Source organism: Mus caroli, unplaced genomic scaffold (genome assembly GCF_978045245.1).
Source record: "Mus caroli unplaced genomic scaffold, Mus_caroli_1 scaffold_11, whole genome shotgun sequence".
Classification (NCBI taxonomy): Eukaryota; Metazoa; Chordata; class Mammalia; order Rodentia; family Muridae; genus Mus; species Mus caroli.
The window spans coordinates 39,392,601-39,404,081 of record NW_028227266.1 but is presented as its reverse complement, the minus strand read 5'-3'; the positions used below and the strand labels follow the sequence as shown (position 1 = coordinate 39,404,081).

The following is an 11,481-nucleotide window of genomic DNA, read 5'->3' as shown; positions in this document are numbered from 1 at the left end:
CTCCTGTAGACATGGTCATAACAAAAATCACTTCAGGAAAACTTGTTGGACATTTAGACAATCCCTTCCCTAGATGTCAGGAAAAGCATATACCTTCTGCTTTTGAACAGCTTTACCACAGGCATTTTAAGTTTCTGCCAGCTGGAAACTATCGGGTTTGGCCTTCAAGAGGATCCTGTTCACCTTATCAAATGGACATTTACTTGCTGAGAGCCCAGAAGATAAACATTGGAGGCTCAACAACAATGAAAGCCCAATTGGTGAACTATTCATAGAGTAGGTTTGGCTTCAGTAGGATGGCATGCATCCTAATAGGTAAAATAGGAACCTAGGAACGAAAGATGATCTGAGATGCTACCCCGGTGTTCCTCATCTACCTGGTTCACCCCAGAGCCACACCCACAAGTGTTTAGAGTTAGGCGATGATGTAGAGGTTGCAGTATCTGAGAACCACACCAAGAAGCAACCAAACCATGATTCCCCCTAAAGAGTCTCTGTGTCACTTATTTTTTGTTTGTTTTTTGTTTTCTTGTTTTGTTTTTTTTTGTTTTGTTTGTTTGTTTATTTTCAAGACAGGATTTCCTGTCTTCCTTTTCTAGACAGAGTCTCGTTGGGAGACTCCCCAGGAGAACGGGCTCACTTCAAACTCAGAGATTCAGCTGCCTCTGCCTCCTGATTAAACAGGTGTACCACCCTGCCCAGCTGAAACTCAGAAGTTTTTGAGCACTGAGCTGATGGCACAAGAGGAAGATGCCACTCCTGAAGCCAGGTGGCATGTTATAGGGACAAGATAGTTACACTGAGAACCTTGGGTAACATACGTCCAGGCTGTGTACATGATGTTCCTGGACATTGACAGCTTTGTGCTTAGACTTGGATTCCATTCTCAAGCCATCTCAGCGTATTTGAAAACATTATGATTTTTAAATCGCAAATATGAAACACTTTTCAACCATGTCAGAAAACGAATATTCAAACTACACTATGGCTAGTAAAACAGTATTTGTCAGCAAGGAACTAAAATCTATCAAGTGGCACATTGGCTCTGTCACACAGCACCTATACATTCCCATGATACACTGAGACCACAGAAAGGAACTCAACCTTGTGTTTCCATGGGGCCATCTTTCTTTTTCTTAAATACAGGACAGGGACTATGCGTTCACGTGTACTAAGATTAGCTTCCAAACAATCTCAAGTTTTAAATTCAGAAATCAAAACAAACCAGCAAACAAACAAACAAACACACCTGACCAGAAGTTACAAAGAAAATATTCAAATATTAACATTTACACTTGAAGAGGGAAGCTTGTTTGCCAATAGATGCCTCCCCTGAAGTAGTCATTGGAAGCCTTCTTCAAGAAACTTCTTTGTGTTGGGGAAGGAAATGGGGATTCTTTTTCCAAAGGACATTTTGGGTCATTCCATGAAACAAGATTGCACAGGACACTACCACATAGCAACCAACTGTGAAAACATGGGGCTGTCATTTACAAACAAAGGGAAAGGTACTTTTTTTTGGACACCAGATCATGGATGCTTGTAAACCTTTCTAGGTGGGACAAAGTGCTTCAGTGGCACCCAAAGGAAGCTGCCTGGATCATGAGAGCCAAACTCAATCCCCACCCACGCAATGGATATTAAAGAGTTCCAGAAAGTGCTAAGTTGTAATCAAGTAGAACTGAAGTTAAAATATTAATAACAACCTTCTGAAATGCATATAAACCCTGAATTCTCAGATATATAGACACATATATGCATATAATATATGCATATAATATACATACATATACATCCAGAGTTCAAAGACATTGTTTGTGGTTTCAAATGAACTCTGCCTAAATTACTTTAAAAATAAGCAAACATCCTTTTGAAATTAATTCTAAAATCTCTCAAACTCCATAGAATCAAAGACCAAAAAAGCTAGATTGATGGGTTATAAAGATATAAACTAGCAACATTAAATATATAAGTTTTCAATGTCCTAAAAATTTTACTATTTGAAGAAATGGACGGTTTGGGAAGAAGTAGAAGGAAAAAAGCGATTACCTGTAAAAGCCAGCTTCTTATGAATATTTTAAAATCAGCTTCTGTGTTGCTAATTTCTTAAAATCAGTCACCCACACCTGGAAAACAAAACATTTAAAATATTTTTATAAGTTGATCAGAAATCTTTGGTGGTTTTTCAGTTTGTTTTGCCACTCCATTACACTGTAAATTAAATTGTAAGTAATATTATACTAAGAGTAAAAGGGAATTTTAATAAAACTAAATCTATTCCTAGAAGAAAGCAACATTGGGACATGCCATGTTTATTTCCAGTGTGACCAATAATAAAAATGTTCTACAAATAAGTAGCTTTCACATTCCCCACCCCCACCCCCCGGAAATTCCCTGGCTACCAATGTACTACCACTGTAAAAAGGATTTTTACCAGGAACAAAAAGATCACCAAACAGGAATGTGAAGTCTCAGAGAGGCTACTAACAGTCAGAAGTGGGAAAAGCATAATGGGAGAACATGCTCAATGCCCCTGGGGGGCATTCTAACTTTGTTTGGCCATTAGCCCAATTGGGAGACATCTACTCTCTACCAATGGGCGTGGCTGAGGAGCAGGTATCTCACCGCAATTGGTTCTAATGGCTCTCCCTCTTCTAGAACCACACAGCTCGTGGCTTCAGTTCTGCTGTCCTATCCTCTTGCCACTTGCCACAGATTTCATCTTACTTCATTGTGTCTTTGCTAAGGGAAGGTGGATCTACTGTGTGACTACTGCCTGCTAGCAAGAGCTCTGAGCTCTGCTTGCCTTTGGACTTGAACAGCAAGTCTGTGATGATGCTGTGCTTTCTCTCTCATGTATGTTCTATGGACCGCCTTTATTCTGAAATGGCAGCACAAGTAGATGGGACTTTTTTTTTTTAATGAAGAAAAGAAGGAAGAGCAGAAGGGTGAGAAAAAGGGAAACTGAGACTTATAAAAAGAAAGAAAAAAGAAAGTGGGGAGAAACAAGGGAGGTGACAGAGTAAGAGAAAGAAAAAAGGTAAAGAGAGTAAGAAGAGGAGGGAAGGAGTGGGAGGAGCTTATTCACATACACCCCTCTGCATCCACCCGACACCAAAGACCTGAGACTTCTTGGCCTAGCCGCCAATAGCTTTTCATTTTCTTTTTTCTTTCTTTTATTTTCCCGATGCCTTTTCTCTCTTACTCTCTGAAATCTCTTGGGTATGTGCACGTGGGCATGCACAGATCCAGAGGCTTCTACAAAAACAGTACACCCAGCAGTTGCTACTCCCAGGGTAATTCACGGGTGCCCCGCATCATGCTACACCATACCTTTTCCGCCTGTGATTTTGCCACAAAAATCCCTAGACTGTGGTGTTGGAAAACCTCCCGAGAATACAATGTGGTGCCAAAGCCAGCCACTTAAAGTTGAGTTAATTCTTTTCTGGGGGTGGGGACTGAGTTGAAGAGAGACGGGGAGGGAAGAACCAGCCAGCCACACGGCATGGGTCTCCTGTGCTTTTAAGCAAGGACAGATCAGACACTGCCATTTATAATCTTCCCACACCACACTCCTTGTACTAATAAATAAATAAATAAATAAATAAATAAATTAAGAAAAATGACAAATGACAGCATTTGTAGGTCAATGAAGAACAAAGACGTGGAAATAGCATGACAGAGTACAGCTGGATGAGAAATAAGCTCTCAGATTGTTTGAGCAGGGTACTTCTATTTTTTGTAATTAAGGAAATGTCTGAACCTACTTCAATGCAAACAGATGTATAGCAGGGATCAAGCCTGGAGAGTGCAGGCTGAGCCAAGCTGGCTTTCGACACACTTGGGGAAACAAAAGGAGACAGAGGCTTCAGCAGTCACAAGTTGCTTCATGTGCGGCTGGCTGTGAAGGGCAACTTTCACTTCAGGAAGGATCGAGCTTGTTCACTGTGACAATTTCCTCCCTTCATAAGGTGACCGGGTGCCAGCCTACAGTGCTTCTCTAGCTGTCTTGTCAACAAAGCAAGGGAGGGGGGATTCAAATGGAAAACTAATAACGCGACTGTGATCCTGACACAGAAACATCAGGCGTCTGTCAGTTCTTTAATAAAAAGTGAACTGTGTGCAGAATGAGTGTTCCCAGGAGGCTGGCCAACTTTACCACTTTCTATTCAAAGCCAGGTTTTGTTCTTGAGAAGGCATGGCACAGTTAGATTAAAATGTGGGGGTGCAGAAGAGAAGATGGAGTAAGTCACTTGCACCCTGGAAGGAAGAGAAAATATAGTCTATAAAGGGCCTGTACACCCCCCAGAGGTCACTGTCTGGTACAGGTGGATTCCTGACCTCGGGATGGTAAAGGCCTGACCCTTCCACAATGATGTCTGGGAAAAGAAGCAGCCATCTAACCTGAGTGACTGGATTCTTACAAAGGAGAATGCCCTGTGCTTACTGAATGGCACAGAGCCACTTACAGGGGCAGGCATAGTTAGCTAAACTAAGGTTCAGAAAGGAAAGAGGCCCCCATGTTCCCCTTGTTATTAGTTCTGCTTTCTAGTCATTCTCTCTCTCTCTCTCTCTCTCTCTCTCTCTCTCTCTCTCACACACACACACACACACACACACACACAATCTGTTGCCTGCTTAACCATATCAGAATGACAAGCAACATCTGTTTGTAAAAGAGCCAAAATCAAACCTTAATTTTTTTTTTTTTTTTTTGCTACATTTCTCTTCTTTTTTCCCCTTGACTCTAACATAGAAGAGGGAAATGGCAGTGTTACAATTCCAGGCCCCAGTACGGTGTCATCTCCCTCTCCAGGCTGGAGGGCAAAGTTGCCTCTTGCAGCATAGACTTATTTAAGGGTGTCGTCCCCGAGCATGCCCAGTCACACCAAAGCCAATCTATCTGATGCCTGAAAGCCGGGCTTTGTCTAGTAGTTTTGGAGTTATCGTCTAATCAGAGCTGCAGGGCCTTTGGTGCCAGGTGAGGGATAAAAATCGAAAGGAAGACAAGGCAAAATGGAAAGGAGGAACAGAGAGGATGGGAGCTTGTTGTCTCCCTTCTTGTGCCACACAAGCCCATTTAACACACGTCACACCCAGGAGCAAGAGGGGCAGCTAGAGACCAAGGCAGAAATGCACGAAACTGGCTATTAGCAAGGGGCCCCCGAATTCCTCCATGGAGATGTGGATCTCTGGAAAGTCCCTAATGATCCACAGACGTACAGTGCAAAGAATCAGAGCTGGATCCCTGGGATGGGGGAAGGGAAGGGGCTGGTAATGAAGCCTTGCTCTCCAGCATAAAAGAGTTTGCCCCAGCAGAAGGGAAAGAGGGCCTGCTAAGACTCTCAACACCCATTGCACTCAGGATTTGGAAGAAACCCACACATACCGAGGGAGAAATGAATTCAGACAAGTTGCTAAGGAGACTTGTGTAAACTCCAAGCACAGACATATTTCTTGGCCTTTCCCCTGCATAGGCATCTTGTATTCTGAGCACGCAGCTCTGCAGCAGCCGTGCACCAACCTACCGCATTAATCTTGGCCTTAATGGAGCAGACTGGCAGAACTCACTGGTTGGAGATATCACCATTCTTCAACCTTAACAAGTTAAAGGGGTGTGTGGTGGTGGTGGTGGTGGTGGTGGTGGTGTGTGTGTGTGTGTGTGTGTATTGTGTGGTGTGTATATGCTGTGGTATGTGTGCATGTGTGTGTGTGTATGTGGTGTGTGCGATGTGTATATTGTGTGGTGTGTGTGTATGTGTGTATGCTGTGGTGTGTGTATGTGTGTGTATGTGGTGTGTGTGATGTGTGTATTGTGTGGTGTGTGTGTATGTGTGTATGCTGTGGGGTGTGTGTGTATGTGGTGTGTGTGTATGTGTGTATGCTGTGGTGTGTGTGTGTATGTGGTGTGTGTGATGTGTGTATTGTGTGGTGTGTGTGTGTATGTGTGTATGCTGTGGTGTGTGTGTGTGTGTGTGTGGTGTATGGTGATATGTGGTGTGTGTGTGTATGTGGTGTGTGATGCGTGTGTGTGTGTGTATGTGTGATGTGTGTATTGTGTGGTATGTGTGGTGTGTGTGTATGTGTGTGTGTATGTGGTATGTGTGATGTGTTTATTGTGTGGTGTGTGATGTGTGTGTATGCTGTGGTGTGTGTGTGTGTGCGTGTGCATGCGTGGTGTATTCTGATATGTGGTGTATGTGTGTGTGTATGTGGTGTGTGATGTGTGTGTGTGTGATATGTGGTGTGTGGTATGTATATGTGTGTATGTGGTGTTTGATGTGTGTGTGAGAGAGAGATATGTGGTGTTTGTGTGATATGTGTATGTGGTGTGTATATGTATGGTATATATGTGATATGTGGTGTATGTGTGGTGTGTGTGTGTGTATTTGGGGGGAGAAAATAGGGGGATCTTAATTTGGAATTTTGAAAGTATCAGGTGTTGAACAAAGACTATTCTCACTGTATTTCAGAAGCAAAGTGGAAATGAATAGGTAAAGCATACAGTTCTGGAAAATTCCATGTGCCTGTACATTTCACTTCTCTCTTTGCTTCTAGACTTTCCCCTTCTGTGTGTCCAGTTAAAATTCCACCCCATGGTGCATGAAAGCATACGCCCTATACATGACTGTGTGGACCCAGGTTTCCAGCTCATTCTATCAAGTGGGAATTTGTCCCTCTGCTCTCCTACTCTGGAGAGTCCCAGAGAGGTCAGCCCTTGCAAACACACTAGGACACTTCCTGATAAAATGTGGTGCCAGGGAGCCTAATGGAAGATGGCTTCCAAGCTGAGCACATTATCTGAAACAAAGATCTCCCCCCAGAGTGGCACATCTCCAGCCACAGCTGATATCTGTCAACATTTGATTTAGAGGGAAATTAACATTTTCTTGTCAGACAGAGATGTTTGTGCTGTAGAAGCCAATATTTTCTTTTCTCAGCCTCCTCTATTAGAATTTCTGTGATTTTCCTCAGGACAGAGAGAAAGTAGAGAAATAGAGTCCAGATCACTGTTCAGGGTGCAGAGGTAAAATGTGAGTCCTAGAGTTGCCTGGTATATGTCTGTGTTTTATTTGTATATTTGTGTGCACATTCACATGAATGTATTTGTATATATGTTTTTGGATGTATGTGTGTGTGTGTATAGTCTGTGCATGAATCTGCATATATGTACATGTATGCTATGTATTTGCTTTATAGTTATATGTCTGTTTAATATGTTTCCATGTATACTTACATAGTTGTGTGATTTCTCATGTGTACACGTGTGCATGCCTCTCTTGGTGTATCTTTGTGTTTCTCAGCCTTGCCATGAATGGTAATGTTGGAAAAATACATACCATAATAGTTAGGGGATGGACATCTGCTCAAGGCCTCTCCAAATTAGGAAGGTTCACATTTGCCCACCAACTGTAGTGAGGAGACACCAACCATACTGTCCTTGGATGGGTGGCCATGAAGATTACTGAAGCAAGGGACAACGTCTCTACATTTGCGTGTCTCTGTGCTCCAGGAAGTTCGTGTTGCATCTATCTCTTTTCTCTGCAAACATTTACTTAGCTTTCACACTCCCAAGACTAAGGCAAGTTGCTCTGCCTCGGTTGAAGGCAGATGGTTGGGCAGGTCTGAAGCTGCATGTTGAACTAGCAAGATGGAGACTTTGCTCCCATCATTGCAGAAATAAGGGAGTGGGTTAGCCAGGCCTGGCTACTGACCTTTCCCTCAACAAGACTCCGAGTGGCCAGACTCTCTGTTCTATGGGAGGTGTTGGTTATGTTTCTTCCTATAAAGTGTATCCTCTCAGATGTCACCTGGCACTGTGCCATCAAGACTCAGTCAAAGTAAAGAATGAACTGGGGGATTTGATCAGGGTGGGCAGGCCCTAGCAGGTGATGGGACAATTGCCCAGAATGCTGGTTAACCTGGAGGCAGGAGGGAAATACTTGCAATTTTTAAAATATTTTTTGAGATTATAATTATATCATTTTCTCCTTCTCCTTCCTCCCTCCAACCTCCCCATATGCCTCTACCTCATTTCTCTTTGAAATTCATGACCTCTTTTTCTTTAATTGTTGTTATGAATGTACACACACACTCCTAAATACATAAATGCAGCCCACTCACTCCATAGAATGTTACTTGTATGTATATGTTTGCAGGGGTGGCTGTTTGATATTGGATAAAACCAATTGGTGTGCTCTTCCCTGGGAAGACTGTTTCTCTAGCATCCTTATTCACCTGCTCTTTGTGGGCTTTCCCAATTCCACGTTGGCATGTCTGCTGAAGTTCATCCTTATTCAGGCCATGCTCAGGCAGCCACACACTCTTTTCTTCACTTGTCCTTGAAGCTGCAGTGGTCAGAACACCAGGAAATTCTGCCTAGCAGCCCCTTAGCACATTTGCCTCTCCTACTGGGGCTGAGTGAATTGCTTACCCTTAATGTGGAAAAAAAAATTTGTCAGAGTGCTGCACAGACCTTTATCTGCTGAAGAGAGAAAGAACTGGCTTAGAGGATCAACACAATCCCCATTTCTGAAGTGAGGTTTCTTTCCCACATCTACAGCCCCCAAATGCCTTCCTTGATAGCTTAGCTTATTACCTTCTGAAATTCCCCAAACATCAGAAAACATATGAGATACACTTCATTCCACTACCACCTGCCCTCCCTCCAACTCTGCTAATCTTTTGTGGAAAAGATATTAGTAAACAAAGGATCAACGTGGCTGGGTAGCCTTAATAAGGGGAATCCTGCTAGATGTGTACACTCTGAATTCAGATACCTTTGAAATTGCAAAGAAGGCAGTTTTCACATTATATTGGGAAATTCTCTGAAATATGACAAGAAAGAAGAGAAAGATTAAGAGTGGCTGGAAACTAAAATGACATTCAGGTGTATCTCAAAGAAAACACACCTCAACTTCTATTGTGAACATGGCTATAAGTGCATATTCACATATAGGTACTGTGATGGATAATGGTCAACTTGATAGAATCTAGAAACACTGGGAGATGGGTCTATAGGGAATTATCATTTTTGAAAGACTTATTTGTATTTATAATTATGTGTCTGCATGTGGATGTCTGCGGATGAGCAAAGCTATCTGCAGAGCCCAAAGATCCCCCCTGGAGCTGGAGTTAAACACAATTACAAGTTATCGAACAAAGGGGCTGGAAATTGAACTTGGGTCTTTTGTATGATTAGCAAGAGCTCCTAACCACCTCTTCAACCCCAAGATCATCTTGATTATATTATCTGATAGAAAGGCGGCACCTTTCCTTGGCTGAGATCCTGGAGCACGTACAGGGAGAGGGAGAACTAAGTACCCTCAAGCATTCGTGGTTGTTTGCTTCTTGACTGCAGAAGCAATGTGACCAGCTACATTGACTATCTGCTGCTGCGAACTTCCTGTCATCACAGACTACAACCTGGGGCTTAAAACCAAACCAAGCTTGTCCTCTTGAAGTTGTTTTTGTCAGGGTATTTTTATCACAGCCATGGAAAAGAGACTAAGACCTGTGCAGGTTTATAAATAGGCTTAAGTGCTTACCATAAAACCTGTTGCTATTAACCCTGTGGCAAAGACCACATCTTTTTCACTCTTTATAGACCAACCTTTCTTGGCTGGATACACTCACGGCTGGATACAGGGTGAGAAATGGAACACTCCCCTTTTCTCTCTTGCATGAACTAATGCTTCGGATTGCAAAATGTTTGCACATCATCCAGCCATTCTCTCCTAAACTCGGTGACTCCACATTGGACCAGAAGTCAACACAAAGAAAAGCTTAATCTTTCTAAAGTTCAGTCATTATGGTAATAACAGTGGTAGGATTCAGATTCCTAGGTTCGATTAAAGGAACCAGAGAGCACTTCTTTATTCATTCTGCTACTCTTGTTGGTCAATCATGGTAGGTCACCTGGAATCCTAGGGTACAGGACACACTAGCCACATGTACTCCTGCACCTATCATGTTGAGTAGAGTCAATCATGATGAAGCACTCAAATGGCTGAGAATTGGCATCAGGGATCAGTTAAGGTTGAACACAGTGGCCAGTGCAACTGTGCACCCCTCTACCTCTGATCTTGTGTGACAACAGGCAAATTGCCAATCTGGAATATGGTAGAATGCATGTCTGTTATGTGAGGGGGCTATTCAAGCTAACTGGGATGCTATTTGTTTTCGCACACAGGACCAGACTGAGAGCAAATCCCAGATGGAAGCAGGAAGCACATCAAGTTCTTAATGTCCCTTGGGATGGTTTTAGTTGTTTTCTATATATACTTAAATCAAATGGTTATTAGCTTATAATTTAAAAATGACTTATTCCCCCAGGAAGAGTTCAAGTGTTATTCTTAGGTAGAACTAAGTCCTACTGTAATCACATCTGTATTTTCATCTCACATAAATAATTTATTGGTGACATTTAATATGGACCAGACATCACCTCATGGATGGCTTATAAAAGGAGGATCATATTTCCATTTCCTCTGGTGTAGTATTTTGGGGTTGATAGATAAATATGGGTGGAGTGTGTGGGAAGTCTCACAGCCCATATAAAGGATGGATGGCAGTAGGCCACTCTTGAAATGTCTTCAGGGTACTTTGAAGAATTCTGATGCCAACTCCTTTCACTTGTTTGTTTTTAAGTAAGCCACTTTTATCAATTTAAACTGATTTGCAGAAAGACTCTAAACTTGCATGCAGTCTCAGTAGGAACAAGTTTTATGAATCAACAGTGTGTTAGCCAACCACAGAGGAAGAAAAAAGACAATAAGGAGATTTTTGTCATTTACATTTAACCCTGGACTTCCTCATATCATCATGTCTCAGTCTTTCTCATGACCACGAGGATAAAATAGTCAGAAACTTCCAGAAGCTATTTGGAGATGCCTGAAAATAATAATTTTCATGACTATCTCATCTCTGGACATTCTATTTAATAAAGAAGTATAATTTTATCTTAAAGATGTAATTCATATATAAATAATATTCATATAACCCTTAGGGTATGCAGTACATTGCATAGGAGCAGATTAGTAAAAGAACCAAGTAATTCCCATCACTGTGACTACAGATGACTATGTCTATGTGAAAGGCACATACATATATACATACAAACACACACACATAGATATTTGTAGAGATTTTGAGTAGCTGAAGTCTCCAGATCTATTCATTTTAGCCCTGGTTGAGAAAATACATTTTTTACAACAAAGACCTCCCCAACCCCCAGGGTATGGTTGCTTCTCTTGCAAAGCCTAGAGAGGATCTGTCAATGTTGAAGGACCACAAAGGACAGCACTGAAGCTGCCCAGCTCCTTCCTTCTAGAAGGGAAGTCTGGAATGATAGGACAGAATATAAGTGCTTATCCATTACTGAGGCAACTGTTATAGTCAGAGGAGCCAGGGACCTTTGAGTCCTAAGAGGCTTTAACCCTGCTGTAGCCTTCCTGAAGTAAAGACATGAGTTTACTAATG

General features: G+C 42.2%; 1 long non-coding RNA gene across 6 annotated transcripts in view; it reads right to left on the bottom strand.

The window, feature by feature from the left end:
- LOC147001995 (uncharacterized) overlaps positions 1–11,481 on the bottom strand; it is a 306,897-nt gene that overhangs the window by 100,327 nt on the left and 195,089 nt on the right. For all 6 annotated transcript variants that reach the window (XR_015048925.1, XR_015048926.1, XR_015048928.1 and 3 more), the window contains one exon: positions 2,050–2,126. This is a non-coding gene — a long non-coding RNA (uncharacterized LOC147001995). The remainder of the gene's footprint in view (positions 1–2,049; positions 2,127–11,481) is intronic.